Below are 14,267 nucleotides of genomic sequence, written 5' to 3' on the forward strand. Positions count from 1 at the left end.
TTCTGTCTGCCTTATTCTGCAGGATTTTGCATCATGTATCAACCGACATCCTGTATGGCCTCTTCGTATAGTTCGAAATGGCAAGAGGGAACATACACCAACGCAATACCAGTGCAGTGAATAGAAATATGTGATTTTTTGTAACCAATCAGCCCTTTACCTAAAATTATATATTCACTTTGTTTCACGGGCCTGTACTGTCCGCATCCCCGAAGAATCCTGCCTTTGATAAAATGGGTCCTTATAGTCTAGGGCATACCTCAAGAGCTACGATCGCCAGAATTCCATATTGAAAGTTGAATATTACCACAGGAGCGGCTGGGTGCGTTTGTTCTGCGCTCAACCACATTCAAGCATATATTGCCTCGTGCATTTTGCCAGTTTGTCTTACTGCTGCTCAATAAATCCAGTGACGACAGTCTCTCTTTAATTGGTTTCTGCCCTGGCGAGGGGGGGGGGGGCTAGTATTTGCCACAATCTTACATTTCGTAGAATTTGATTATAAAAATATCCCTGCAGTTATGTTCAATCTCAACGTGCATACATGTTCCTATTAATGTTATTGCCATATTTTATTCACGGGAAGATGCTGTTTGCTGAAGGTTATAAACAAACAACAAACGGTGATGAACTGTATTCTTGATGGACGTGGATGAGTAGTTAATTCCAGAATCTTCAAATGGGTTGAAATGGATTTAATTTGTCGGCATACTGAAACAAAAGTAATGAAAGCCGATACATGAACACGTTAGGTTATAGTGTTGCCGCCCAAGGATACACAGGAAAGGCACTGTGGGCATTCACAACTAATTGCATTGCACGCAGAAGCAGATGAAACATTGAGGAGGGCGACTTCTTGTGAATTTTATTCGATATTCGTTGGAAATTGAAGTGGACGAGTTGATTTGGATACAACCAAAATTGCCGGCCTGATCTCCCTCCATCCTTACGAAATAAGCCATCGGCTTAAGACTGTACCATGAATCTTGTGGATGCTTTTGGTGTATTCAGTTGTGTGGGTGGTTTTATCCAGCTTTGTTGCACCGGTCATTATAGCCTCTTTTTATATTAAAGGAGAAAATGACTGCGTAACTTGGTGAAAACCGAAACGATGTGCAGCATGCTCTCTTGCTCAGCTCTCAACAACTGCGCCAGTTTCAAGTTCTTGACTTACTGTTGCATTTTTCAGATATCAAGAACATTCGTGACGAGTTGATCCTCTTTAGTTTTCCAAGCTTAAGATGTGATTTAAAGACTTCAAAAATCAAGACATATTTCTCTGGTAATTTTGGATACAGAATTGAAGAGCATAGTCTCAACCGTAGAAAATCCTATGCATTGATCACCCAGTATAATTGTCAGCTAATTTTGTGATAAATGCTCTTCTTTAAATGCAGTAATCCCCATCTTTTATGGCTATTTCGGAGCAATTGAGTTGAATTTGCCCTTTGAGGTTCAATTTAGTCCTACGGAGTGGGGGAAGACTTTCCTGAATTGCACGTAATAATCCAAGTCTTCAGGCAAGGCTTAACCCAAAACATTTGACTCGCAGAGTTCAGGACCTGTGTTTTATACGACATCGCTGTATAGTTCATTTCTCGCAGAAATGGAGCATTGGGTTTAATAGGTTACTTCATTACGAATGATGATAGTTTTTAGTTGCACTTCTTTCCATAAAATGTTGTTTTTAATGAAAGTTGTGTCATGAAATGCGTTCATTGTGTAGGAGATTCTTCTTTATAAGTTGAAAAAGTCATATTTCTTTCAGATTTATCTTTGGATATTTCATTTAAAATGTCCATCATTTGCCATGTGAAACACTGACCTAACTTTCAATGAAATTCAAACTATATATCAGCGATTTAATCTGAAAAAGAAGACACCTCAGCAGTCACAAATTGTAATTATGGTTTCTTTTGAAAATTTCGCAGTGAAATGGTAAAAATTTTTAATGCATGAACCCGATATCTGATCGTGTTAAGCTTTGCCTTTAAAAGCGCACTTACGCTACAGTATTCCTGAGATATATACGGTGGAAAAGCATGCGTAAGGAATATCATGCGTTGGGGACTTTCATAAACAACAAGAGGTCTCTTGACTAACATCTGACTTTGATTTCATGTATTGTGATGTGGGGATTTGGTGACAAACCTCCAAGACAATGGAGAATACAAATACTTCTATAACTTGGGATGATGGACAGTAATCACAGGTCTAATCTGCAACCAAAATGTGTTTTCCCAACGGGGATTTTGGGAGTGAATCTTGTACATATTAAAAAGTGTGAGAAAGAGTAAGAAATCCAGCTTTACTTTCAAAGGATGACAGAGGTCTTCCTTCGGGGATTTTCGAAAAATGTCAAATCACAGAGTAACGTATAATAATACCCCTGTAAATTTAAAACCTCATTCATCGGCCTCATAGTAATTTTGATCAGCTGACGACCAGAGGCTTAATGTGTCGTGAACTGGAGGATGTGGAAAGGGTGATTGTGGGAAGATGACCTGCGCAGCCATGGACTTTTGAAAAGCGGGAGGTACTGATATCATTACAGCAAAAGGGGGCGATGTTCATGATACAGATGTACATCTGTAATACACTCCTGCAGAACTTTATATCAAAACAGCGTGTTGATGCCTTTTTAAAATAATTGTCTTCCTTTTTGAGTGCTATGTTAAATACATTTGGTTGCTGGGAAGTCCTCCACAAATTTACAATCCGCTTAATTTTTTCTCACCATGTAAATGATGAGCAGGTGATTCAATTGCCCATCCCTACCTGTCAAAAAAGTTGGAGATAAATATTCCCATCCAACTGTGTCAGGTCTGCTCGACTGAATCTAAAACCCATCAACTGCAATCTGTGCAATGTTATTCATTCTCGTTCCCATCACGTAAGCGCATGAAATCAAAGCAAAAATGCAAGAGCCAAGTAGACGTGTGGACGATAATACCGGAAGTGAAAGGTCGTTAATGATTGACTTTGTTTTTTACCCACACCCAGGTAGCTTTTCTGCAATGTTACTTGAGGTAAAGTTCCTACATGAGTGTTTCTTGGGTGGCTTCATTTTTCTTAAAATTATAGAACATGATAGGGTGGCCCCATGGAAACTCCTCATTGGCGGGCCGCGCGAGGGTTTCGGGTGCTCACTGCTTGACCTTTTATACTTTCAGGCTCTACTAATCTTACAAACAAAAGTCAGCCCACCAGTACACCAACGTATACGAATACCACTGTATATTACAACAGTGGACTGTGGGAATATTTACAGTGCCGACTAGGGCCTATACACATTAACTCTGCGGTGCACTTTTTTATTCAAATCCCACACAAAGTGAGTTTCAGTTACTCAAAACAAAACCAGGCCAAAAACTTTTCAGCCGTGAAATGTTATTTATATTGGAAATATAATCTTTCATTTTGGGAGTCTCTGAAACATAGGGTTGCTCGCTTGGTCCATGATTTTCACCTTTTCTCAATTTCGACCTTTTGCCTTTCTTTTTTTTTCAACAGTAACTTTTTCTCTGTATCCCCTTTCTTCTGACATCGTTGATTGATATCAAACCTGTTTGTGTTACTAAACTTGTTTGATCAGCAGTTCGCAAACCCGTCTCGGTTTCATTAATTTCATAACTTGAAGAATATAATAAGAACTTTCAACTATAATAACATGGGTGTTAGCATTATTAATCGTATTTTGGCACCAGCATTCAAAATGACAGTTGGTGAGATGTGACCAGTTGGGGGTTGTCAGATTGTCAGTTTGGGAACGTGGAGGTTAAGACCTGAGATGAAATTTTTGGCTGTGACGAGGCAATTTGTACGGAGACAAAGCCAAAAATTTGGTACTTAGCAGCAAATTGGCTGTTTTTCCCCCGAAATTCTTTGCTGCCATGGGTGCTTGTATGGAAGCCCAAGGGCAGATCCAGCACCAAACTCGTTTTGGGGGACGACAACATTTGAATATTTCATATAACCTTTAAATTTGTGGCCTTTAATGTTGCTATAATTTCGTGGTTAGAATGTAGCTTGGGCTGCATTCAAGGTCTTTTCCAACAATTTTGACAAGAAGAGAACTGAATAGAAATGAAAAGAGAATAGAGCCAAAATATCGCCATCTGTCATTTTTATTACATTTTTTTGGCTCCGTTTTTAAGGCAAGGCCCTGTCCCCCCCCCATCTGCCCATTATGGGGACCATTGCTATATCACTGGAGGCTGAATTGAATTCTCCCTTCCAGAAATCATTATACTCTGGCTCATTTTGAATAATTACTCATTGTGACTAACCACTAAATTCATCCGCCAATCTCATTGTTTAACAGGGATTAAGACGCCATCAATTGGAGATTGAAAATATAATTGCGTTAATATTGGCGTTTTAAGCCAGCTTTAGGGATTTTCTAGCATAAAATTCACAGTAACCTGAAAAAGCTGTACTATTTTGTAGAAGGGAAGACAGAGAGCATTCCCTCCTCCGGGAATTCAGGGCCGTTTTCCAATACTCAACTGCGCCGGCGTCTGAGGCTTCAACTGTTTTTTTTTACCACCATTGAAGCTGTAAGCGCACTAATTAGTCTAATAGTGCCACAAAAAAATCAAATAAGATGCAAAAGAGCAAAAACGTACAGTAATACAATTTAATTTAAACGCTTCAGGCCACGATCGGGGATTGGTTTGGGGGACGAAGCGTGAGACGGAGACAAAGTTGAGTATTGGAAAACGGCCCAAGATAACTAGATCGGCCGGAAGAGTTCATTACAGTTGTAGGGATGATATTAGTCTCATGCATCAATCAGAGTACAGTCGGTATAAGAAATTACTTTTCTAAAACAACTTGAGTGACTTCAAATTCATATTTGAATGTTCTTTGGTACTCGTTCAAGAATTATTAAAACATACTGAGGTGTGCGAATAACTGCGTATTTTCACGAGCAAGAAAAGTGACCGCTCTACTTCATGGACCCTATTCCTAAATGCCGAAAATGGTTTGCACAACTCTGATTGGTTCATTGATCGTACTGCACCCTGCCCTTATGAAATTGAACCGCGACATGACCACGTGAGTGAAAGGTCCGCCATTTTAAATTTAACGTGAAATATGGTCGGAGCGGGTTGAGGACCGAAGTATTTCGATGTTCATTCTATTTTGTTTTCATCAGCAGTATGGCAGACTGTAAGCTTAAAATGCGGTCATTTATTTTTTAAAGTGATACATAATTTTCAACATAACTTAATCCGGTATGTAGCCTGTGGGTTTTAATAAACTTATTTTGAAGTGAACCGTTTCGGTCCACGTGGAAATTGAACCATCAGGCTAACACGTACTACAGTCACACACCCAGCAAAACATGGAGTGCATTAGGCTCTGTGGCTAGTTAACGTTATACCACTTGTCAGAGGCCTTTGATATTCTGCTCAAGCCTCAAAGTACATTGTAATTTGTTGGTATCGTGTTGTACAGGTGGTAATTGCAAGACCCATCATTTGACGACAGATTTGTCACTAGATCATAAATGTTAGGAATAGGGGCCCTAGTAGCAGATCCATCCTGATCCGATATGGGAGTCCAGTGGTCACTTGGACAAGTATTGAGGACTTTCCTTCCTCAACTACTCTTTGGGTATAGGCCTACACCTGTCAAATAATTTTATCCACTCAATCAAGCTGCCTACTGTGCCATTGTGATAAAGCTTGCTTTAAAATTTTTTGGGGAAACTTTAAGGCTTTTGAGAATTTATCCAAAACAGCTATAGCACTAGTGTGCCTATCATCAATGGCTTTTCCCATTTGTGACCTGTCACCACAAAATCAGCTAAAAGGCGGAATTTTCAAAAATTGAGATATTGGTATATTTGAATTCAGTAAAGGAGAGCTTTCTCAATGGTATGTATTTGGAACACTTGGAGTAAAAGTAGGAGATAACAATGTGATATTATTTTGGGGGCTTTGCGTCTTTGTTCCTCACATTGTTTCAACATTTCTGACAGGGTACAAATAATGCTATCATAAAAATTGCTGAGAAAATAACATGTTTAAATATATGATCCTGTGAAATATTTCTAATCAAATTGGAGACGGCTTACTATTTCCAAATAGAGTAAAATCTCGATAAATCAAAGCCTATTAAGTCGAAACTCCGTTTACCTCGACGTCTTTCTGTATTGCTGACAAAAGAATAGGCCTTTATGTACAATAAACTATCCGTAACCCGAAGCGTCAATGCCACTAAAGCCACTTATCTCGAAGTTTTGGTAGGCCAATTAAAAAAAAACACAGAAGAATGATGAATAGAAAGTGGTGAAAGAACGCTTGCCTTCATTATGAGTCACTACTGTCATGCGCACGGCTTTTTCTTTGATGAGCCGAGCATGTTCACACGGGCTACCATTGTCATGTCAACAAGCACTGGGTCGGCATCAACCGCAACCGTAAAAAAGGCCGTGTCCGAAACGGGCTTCCAGAGCAACGGCTAAGTCTATTGTCTGCACGCCTCCATGCATTTCCAATGGAGTGAATACCAAGACCTTTGTCTAGACAAGAGATTCGGATGCAACCTTAATCAGACACGAATGATGAGCCCTCAAGCACTTTGTACATGTATCATGTGACCCAGCACGGAAACCGTGACCGACTGGCGCAGCCTGCGCGCTGCGGCGTTATGCGGTAACAGCCTGATCAAGCAAAGCAAAAGAATGAATTCTCAAGACGTAGACACAGGTACCGGTACATAACTTCATTGGTTTATTTATTAATGTACCACATAAAAACATGTTTAACCCTAACCCTCCTCAATCCCTCACCTGTTGGAGGACTGAGGAGTGTTAGGGTTAATGATGATGTTTGAGGAAAACTAGCACAGTAGGGATAGCCTAAAATCCACTTTGTGTTCGACTCAGCTTGCAGGCCAACTGCTGTAAGCCAGTAAGGTTGCATGTACACCGAAGCATGTAACTTTCGATAACTCGAACGTCGTGTAACTCGAACTTTTCGTCCATTCCCTTGAACTTCGACTTATCAAGATTTAACTGTATTACAGTACCCCAAAATTGACCTCAACTTCAATATAAGTTTAAACCCTCAGAACAAAAAAGAGCGAAATACTACTTTCCACTCATTTTTTGGGACAGGTTACATTTCATGATAAGTTGTGTTTAGGTAGATCTCTTTGGACAAAACCCAGTGTTGGCAATCCACGGAGATGTTATATAAATGAAGATACTTCATTATGTGACTGAAAATGACATGTTTAAGCAAAGTGACACAAGGGAGTTACAGTGGCTGATAGACCCATATCCCAGCATTTCGGACTGCAATGACATTTGCCATTTTCCAAGCAGTGGTGTTACTCTGCTATCAACTGAAATTTCAAGTTTGGAATAAATCCTGAAGAACAAGACCCAAGGGCTTTCCTGCCATAATTTACGGTGGTCCCTCATCAGGTCCTGGTGGCCTGGTTGGAACTCTATCAATAAGCCGTCTCTCAACACCCTGAACAATAATTTGAAGCTGGGAAGTTTCATAGAATCTGTCTCCTGCTAGCCTTGTATCTTCTCCATCAGACACTTGTGTAGAGACACTCTGAAACTGTTGACTGACAACTTCCAATTTGGCACTGCAATCACTATGTTTCATTGTACTGCGCTGTCTCTTACCCCACTGCTCTAGCTCACAACTCATTTTAAGTCCAGTGGTCAAGCATGAAGTATGGTTCTGTGAAATAATGAACTCTTTTCAGCTGAATACAAGTCCATGTTCTTCCTTTCACAGATACAAGATCACACCTGTAGACTGTAAAATTGCCAGCCATGAGGGTACATCTCTAATCAAGCACGTACATGTACAGCCTTCGCAGATTTAAGCTTACACTTGTAATCTCAAGAGGACCCGTGACGAGGATACATCACTTGTTATCAAACAGCCTTCTACTATTGGGTGAGTCAAACAGAGTAGGGCCCACTCCGTCAGAGCAAGAATTTGTGTAACAAACTGCTACCCAAGGCATTTTACTGCTTGAATTACATGTACAAGTAATATTCGCGTACCTGCAGAGCGACTTTGCCCATGCATCACATCAGTAGTTATACCTGCAATGGGTCAGTCCAGTCCAGTAAGTCACATAGCGTTCACTGTCATGCGGTGTTTGTCCGTGGAATTGCAGCAGATTCCCTGAAACCATGCAAACTGAGTTTTTGTCTTTGTTGGTAAATTTGGCTTTACTTGAAGTTGAAAGGCAGTCCTGCTATTTAGGGCAGCACAAACAAAGGCTATCTTTTGTACACAACATTGTGAAAAATTGGATACAAGTGTTAGAATAATGCAGCTAGCTGCCTACAGCCTTCAGAATTATTGCTTCCTCTCTACATGTATGTGTGAAAAGATTCACAAAGTGCTGAACTTTAAACTACACAAATGTTCATGTGTTCATAGAATTGCTGTTGAGCAGAGTTTTGATGGAGTGGGCCATGAGTTTTCTTCACTTCAGAAATGATTCTTTGGGGGAAAGCATGTGGTATAGACTCCTAGTGACTATCTTTTTGCATTTAAATACGCCACAATGGGGTGTGGTTTCTAAAACAGCAGAATTGACATGATAATCTGTATTGTCATTCGTACTTTTTCAAGTGCAATGCAAAATATGTCATCCTGTTTTAGTGGATCACATAGGTTGACCCATGCCCAGGGCCCTCCAAAAGCCAAAAGTATAACAACTAAAGCAGTATGCAAAATTGATCAGCCAAGAAATAAATCCATTGGAAGGTTGTTCCTTGCCATGCACATTTCAAATGCACTGGAAGGCAATAATATTTCAGTTGAATTCATTGTAACTCTTGCTATTTTACATAAGCATCGAGAACATGTGCAAGTGGGCCAAATACAAGTAGAATTGATGTGTAGCACTGAACAACTATTCATAAAGGGCCGCATAATTAAGGCAGCTACCCCACTCAGTGCATAAATTTTGTATTCCCTGCAATAAGAACCATTCAATTTTTCAGGAAAAATTGATCTGATCTATGGTTCTGATATTATATCATAGGCTTACATGCCACTGAGTGTAAATTGAATGATACACGTATGTGCACTGTTGTACATGTACATGTCACATGAAATTTCTTGCTACGACTACCAGTCATTAGCTTGACATGTGACCCTTCACATTATCTCCTGTGTAGCATTAGCCTGTTCAGATGAGGGCGTGTACACATATGAAATTGATCAAGTTCATATTTAGGAGTATCAAACCAAATATTCTAATCACTAGATGTCTGTTAAGGTTTTCCTCTGATCTTGTGAAAAGCAGCAGTGGAATTCTTTTTCCTTTGTGCCTTTTTCCTCCAAGTTATTCTCTCAATCAGATCAGAAGCACATTAACCCTAACATTCCTCGATCCTTCACCTGTTGGAGGACTAAGGACTGTTAGGGTTAATGAAATTGCTCAGTGAGGTATATTTCCATTTTTAAACATTTATTTTTTACCAATACATTGTAATAAGCTGAAAGAGACTTCTCTCTGGTGTAAATAATACGAACCAAGAACTTCACCCACAATATTCTTTGTAATTTCCTTTTTTTGCAGAACTCTACCCAAAAGTAAGTTTCCTTGTTCACTTGCATCTGTTTACACGTTATACTCTCTGAATACACAAGAACCCGATTTCTTCATCTGAAAATTTGGCAAGATATCTTTTTCAAAGTTGATTCCAATTCTTTTCATGCACAAGCTTTATTCTGTCAGTTTTTGGATGCTGATAACAAACTTTCTTTTCTGAATACAGAACTCTAAATTTTTCCAAGCACTGAACCTTCCTTGCAATTCAACCTCTATTGCTATAACTTTATGACAAGGACAATTGTTAAACTTTTAACATGCAAAAGTGAACTCATGCTCAAAACCTACTTTAACTGCTTTCAACACCAACAAATGTTTAAGAATGGTCAAAGTCCAGTAGTGTGGTACATGTACATCATCAGTTCAAGACATCAAGAAAAAGCCTAACAAGGATCTCTGCACCTAAGATGCCTCTCAAAACTCTAATCTTTCATACAACTGACTACTTACATGTAGCTGGGATATGTACATGTATGTGGTTTTTTTCTGAATGCTGTTGCAGCACACTCAGTGGATGAACCAACAGTTCATAATTAAATTTTGCACACCTGAATAACAGTGTCTTTCTCCAAATCACAAATTTTATGTGAACTTAATAAAGGGAACTTCTGGGTTGTTCTCAAACATTGCTGAATCAACTGAAACAGTCACATTTCAAAAGGTTTACTTTTCAAAATCTATCTTATTTCTTTCTCCAAATCCCAAACAAAAGACTTCTCTTTAAAAACTTAACACCAATTCAATACATTCTTTTTGAGAAGAGAAGATAAACCTTCAACTGTTACTGCAGTTCTTTTCCATAATATCATTCTTAAACAATTCTAATAAAAACACCCAGGCATCCATGTGCCCAGCTGCTCATGTGCCATGCATACTTACAGTACCATTTTTCACATCTCTATGGAACTATCTCCCATGTTTTGAACAGTACCACACCATGTGCCCCTTCAGATATAAGGGTATAAATTTTAATTGTAAAGGATGCAAATGAACATGTAATCAGAAATCAAATACAAAGAAATTACTTCAAACTGTGTCACATGAACAGGAAAGCAATTAATTTAACCCTCCATTTGCCGTAACAGTCACAGTCAAAAATCCCTTCCACTTCTCCTTGTGCAGTATGCAGACATATCGTATGTCACTTGACTGATTTGACTGATAGGACGAGTGTGTCGAGAATGCATCTTTGAGTATAAATACATGTACATTGTACGCACTATATATGTACACTAAATAAACTTGGACCTAGCATCCCATTTCCTAGTTTATACATGTACATGTACAATAACTGATTGGCCAAAGTTTCATAACAGCATAGGGTTCTGAATAGCCTATAGACAGAGCCTACAAAAAGTGTTCCCTACTTACATGTACATGTATCTGCTACATTTACATTGCAAACATTGCTTCCGTTTCATACATATGCCCCTCAAGGAAGACCTTTGCCAGCTTTACAACTGTAGAACTGTAATCCAAACTCCTTCATTCGCTTTGCTTTTGTCAATGTGTTTATTTCTTTCAGCTCATAGTCATTACGATGCATCCATTTTAACACGAGGGGCACTTTCTCCTATCTACAGGAGGGCGTCTCACCCATACTAAAGCCATCTACCACCCAAACGTATGCACTTAAATTTTGACCAAACAACTTTAGGAATACTTTGTATATATTTCTAAATATTTTATGTTTGATATCATTGGATGACACTGAACACAGTAATTGAAGAATTCCCTCAACCATTCTTGAACTCGCACATTAATTGAAGAATTCACACAGTAATTGAAGAATTTCCTCAACCATTCTTGAACTCGCACATTAATTGCCAGGAGGGCCATGAATACTACATTTACATTTAATTCATTTCTCAGGAAAAACAGGTTATGAGGACAGTAACTTGTAAGTAAACAAAGTAAGAAACAGTTACAGTGACTAACATGAATTCCAATCAGCTCCCAAAGGATTGCCCAAAAGAAATAAATTCTGTCAAAGGGGCTCTCCAGACTAATTGAAATACAAAACACATATTAACTGACATTAAAATAAAATTAACAAAATTAAATTGGAAAAAGTTAACTGATAAAATAAATTATTTGAATTTCATTTGCATAATTACTGATACAGTCTACGTATTAACAATATAAAAAGAACAATAGTTCATTATACTAAAAACAAACAAGGGGATAAATACATGATTGGAAAGCCTGAGAGATGGGTTCTGGTCTGGCCACTGCCTGGGTGGCATGGCCCTACTTGTACATCCATCTAAAGTCCTAACCCACTAGGGCCTTTTTTTAGGGCACATCCTCAATCCTCCAAAATTCTTCAATAACCCAACTTCAAAAACTGCATTCATCCTCAATCCTCCAAAATCCTCCAAAACCACCTGGAGGATTCAGAGGATTGAGGTGGGTTATTAATCAAGTTCTCTTGTGACTGGGTAACATTTATTTCTTCATGTGTATTTCCCAAATTAGGAAGTGGACCCTTCCTACATGTATATCAACCTTCAGCCATCTCAATTTGTATGAGAGGCAATGAAATTCTATATAAACCCAACAAAAGCAGAATATACACAGACGCTGCTCCTAATTATCTCTGATTGACCTCAAACTACGATACGGTTTGACTGCGATAGGGGGCCCCTTGATGTCTTGTATTTCACCCGTATCATCATTTGGTTAATAATTATGCTGAGAACTCAGCTAATGCTCAGCTCGTGTAAAAAATGCATGAAGGTGGGGGCAGATTCCACCCCCCCCCCCGCTCTTTGGGGTTTAAGGAGGGGAACTATTCGAGATGATATTCTCAGATATTATTGAATCATTCAGAAGCAACAAAATCTATCTTTACTTCTTTCTCCAAAGCCTAAACAACATCCTTCCTCATCAAATCCCAAACACCAACTGACTACATGTACATTCTTTTGTAATAACAGAAGATTTATCGTTTCATTTTGATTGGAATTCTTTACATATTTTTATTCTCAAACTTTCCTGATGCACGTACGCATGCACATTCAAACACATCGCAACTACGCAACTACTAGTGTGCAATTTGTAATCAAAGTTGCATTTATCACCTCACCACAACTACATCACTGCATCTACAAATCTTAAGGTTTTTACATGGCCATTTCTATCTGGATAAATAATTCTTAATATTCATCATGGATAAATCATCTAATATTGCCTCAGTGACAAGTACAATTGGCCTGCCAGTTTGTGGAAGTCACCCAGAACTAGATGGCTTGAAATTGTCTCTAATTTCTGTCAGACCAACTTGACAAGTTCCTGTATATTTCCAGATAATTCCTCGTTTTTCACATGAAATTTGGGTCAATTGTTTCCTCAAAGGGAAACTGGTTAATACACATTTCTTTGTAAGCTCTGCATACCTCACTTTCCTACAGTCTAGTTGTGGTCTGAGATTAATGAAGGTAAAAAGTTCTCACTTTTCTTGCTTCGCCAAATCTATACAGGCAAATACACATGTACATATTTAAGCTTCATTGCAGTCACTCTTAGTAAAATATCTCATGTATTGTTGCAAACATCTTTAGTAAAGAATATTTGCATAGGCCCTAGCCTTTACTGGCAAGGAAATAAAGTTTTCTCAAGTTTTCTTATTATGGAAATGCAGAGCATTTCAAAACAAATATCAACCAATTTCTTTCTTTTCTGGAAATCTTACCTGTTCTCCAGTTACAGTGCTTTGAGTAACAATCTTTGCAATGTGAAATAAGGACTGTCAATTTTTCTTACATCTCTGAAAACTTCATCTCTCTATCCTCTTAAGCTCATGCATATTCATATATCTGTCTCACCACTTGAGTTTAGTCCTACAACTACGTTCTTTCAAAACTTTTCCACAGTGTAATATTGTGCAAATCCAATTGGCAGTTCATAATTTCTTCATTTTGACTCACATTAAAGCAACTTGGTTTCTTTTTTTCAACCCTCACATTTTCTACAGGAATTCTGTAACTGTCATGTTCATATCTTTTCATTTGATCAAATCTTCCTAGAGACAAGAAGTATTCAGCAAAATATCTCCAGGCCAGAGTTTATTGTTTCTGAGAAGAGAAGGCTGTCTACTTTGAATTGAAATGTCATACTTGAGCTGGTACAAGTACATGTATATATGTACATGTATTTGCTTCTAATGTTGCGGAGATCAATTCAATTTGTTTCCTTTAATTCAGTAGGCTAGTTGATTTTATTCTTTAGTTGAAACCAGTGGCTTCTTTTTTAAAGTGCACACTGCATCTAAGCATCGTGGATTTAGAGCTGAAGGCTTCTCAAATCAATGGCTTACAACTTTTACACTGGTGCACAGTTGTTACCATTTGTTTCAGTCTTAAAGCTTGACCTTATCAGCTAAATGTTTATGCAGATTTGACCACGTAGGTGCAGTACATGAAGGTTGAATATTGATTATTTATAGAGCTGCTTACTCACAGACATTGAGCATGAGACTCATGCATTTCTGGTTATCTCAAGCTGTCATCATATGCTAACATGGGACTAGTAGTCAGAAATTGCCTCCAATCAAACCACACAACATCTAGAATCTAAAGGTTTTGGCATCTTTAATTAAGCAGTCCCCAAACCCCAACACCATTAAGGTTTCACGCTCACGTGCTGTGTTGCCA

At 38.5% G+C, this 14,267-nt stretch overlaps 1 long non-coding RNA gene across 10 annotated transcripts in view; it reads left to right on the forward strand.

The window, feature by feature from the left end:
* Positions 1-14,267, forward strand: part of LOC110983827 (uncharacterized) — a 118,183-nt gene that overhangs the window by 67,472 nt on the left and 36,444 nt on the right. For 5 of the 10 annotated variants that reach the window (XR_015424325.1, XR_015424327.1, XR_015424331.1 and 2 more), the window contains one exon: positions 7,770-7,934. This is a non-coding gene — a long non-coding RNA (uncharacterized LOC110983827). Of the gene's footprint in view, positions 1-1,189; positions 1,306-5,051; positions 5,241-7,769; positions 7,935-14,267 lie in introns of those variants that run through there. The other 5 variants (XR_015424326.1, XR_015424328.1, XR_015424332.1 and 2 more) reach the window with 4 other exon arrangements.

The sequence above is a fragment of the Acanthaster planci genome, linkage group LG02 (assembly GCF_054643075.1).
Source record: "Acanthaster planci isolate LZ-2023a linkage group LG02, COTS_SCS, whole genome shotgun sequence".
NCBI lineage: Eukaryota > Metazoa > Echinodermata > Asteroidea > Valvatida > Acanthasteridae > Acanthaster > Acanthaster planci.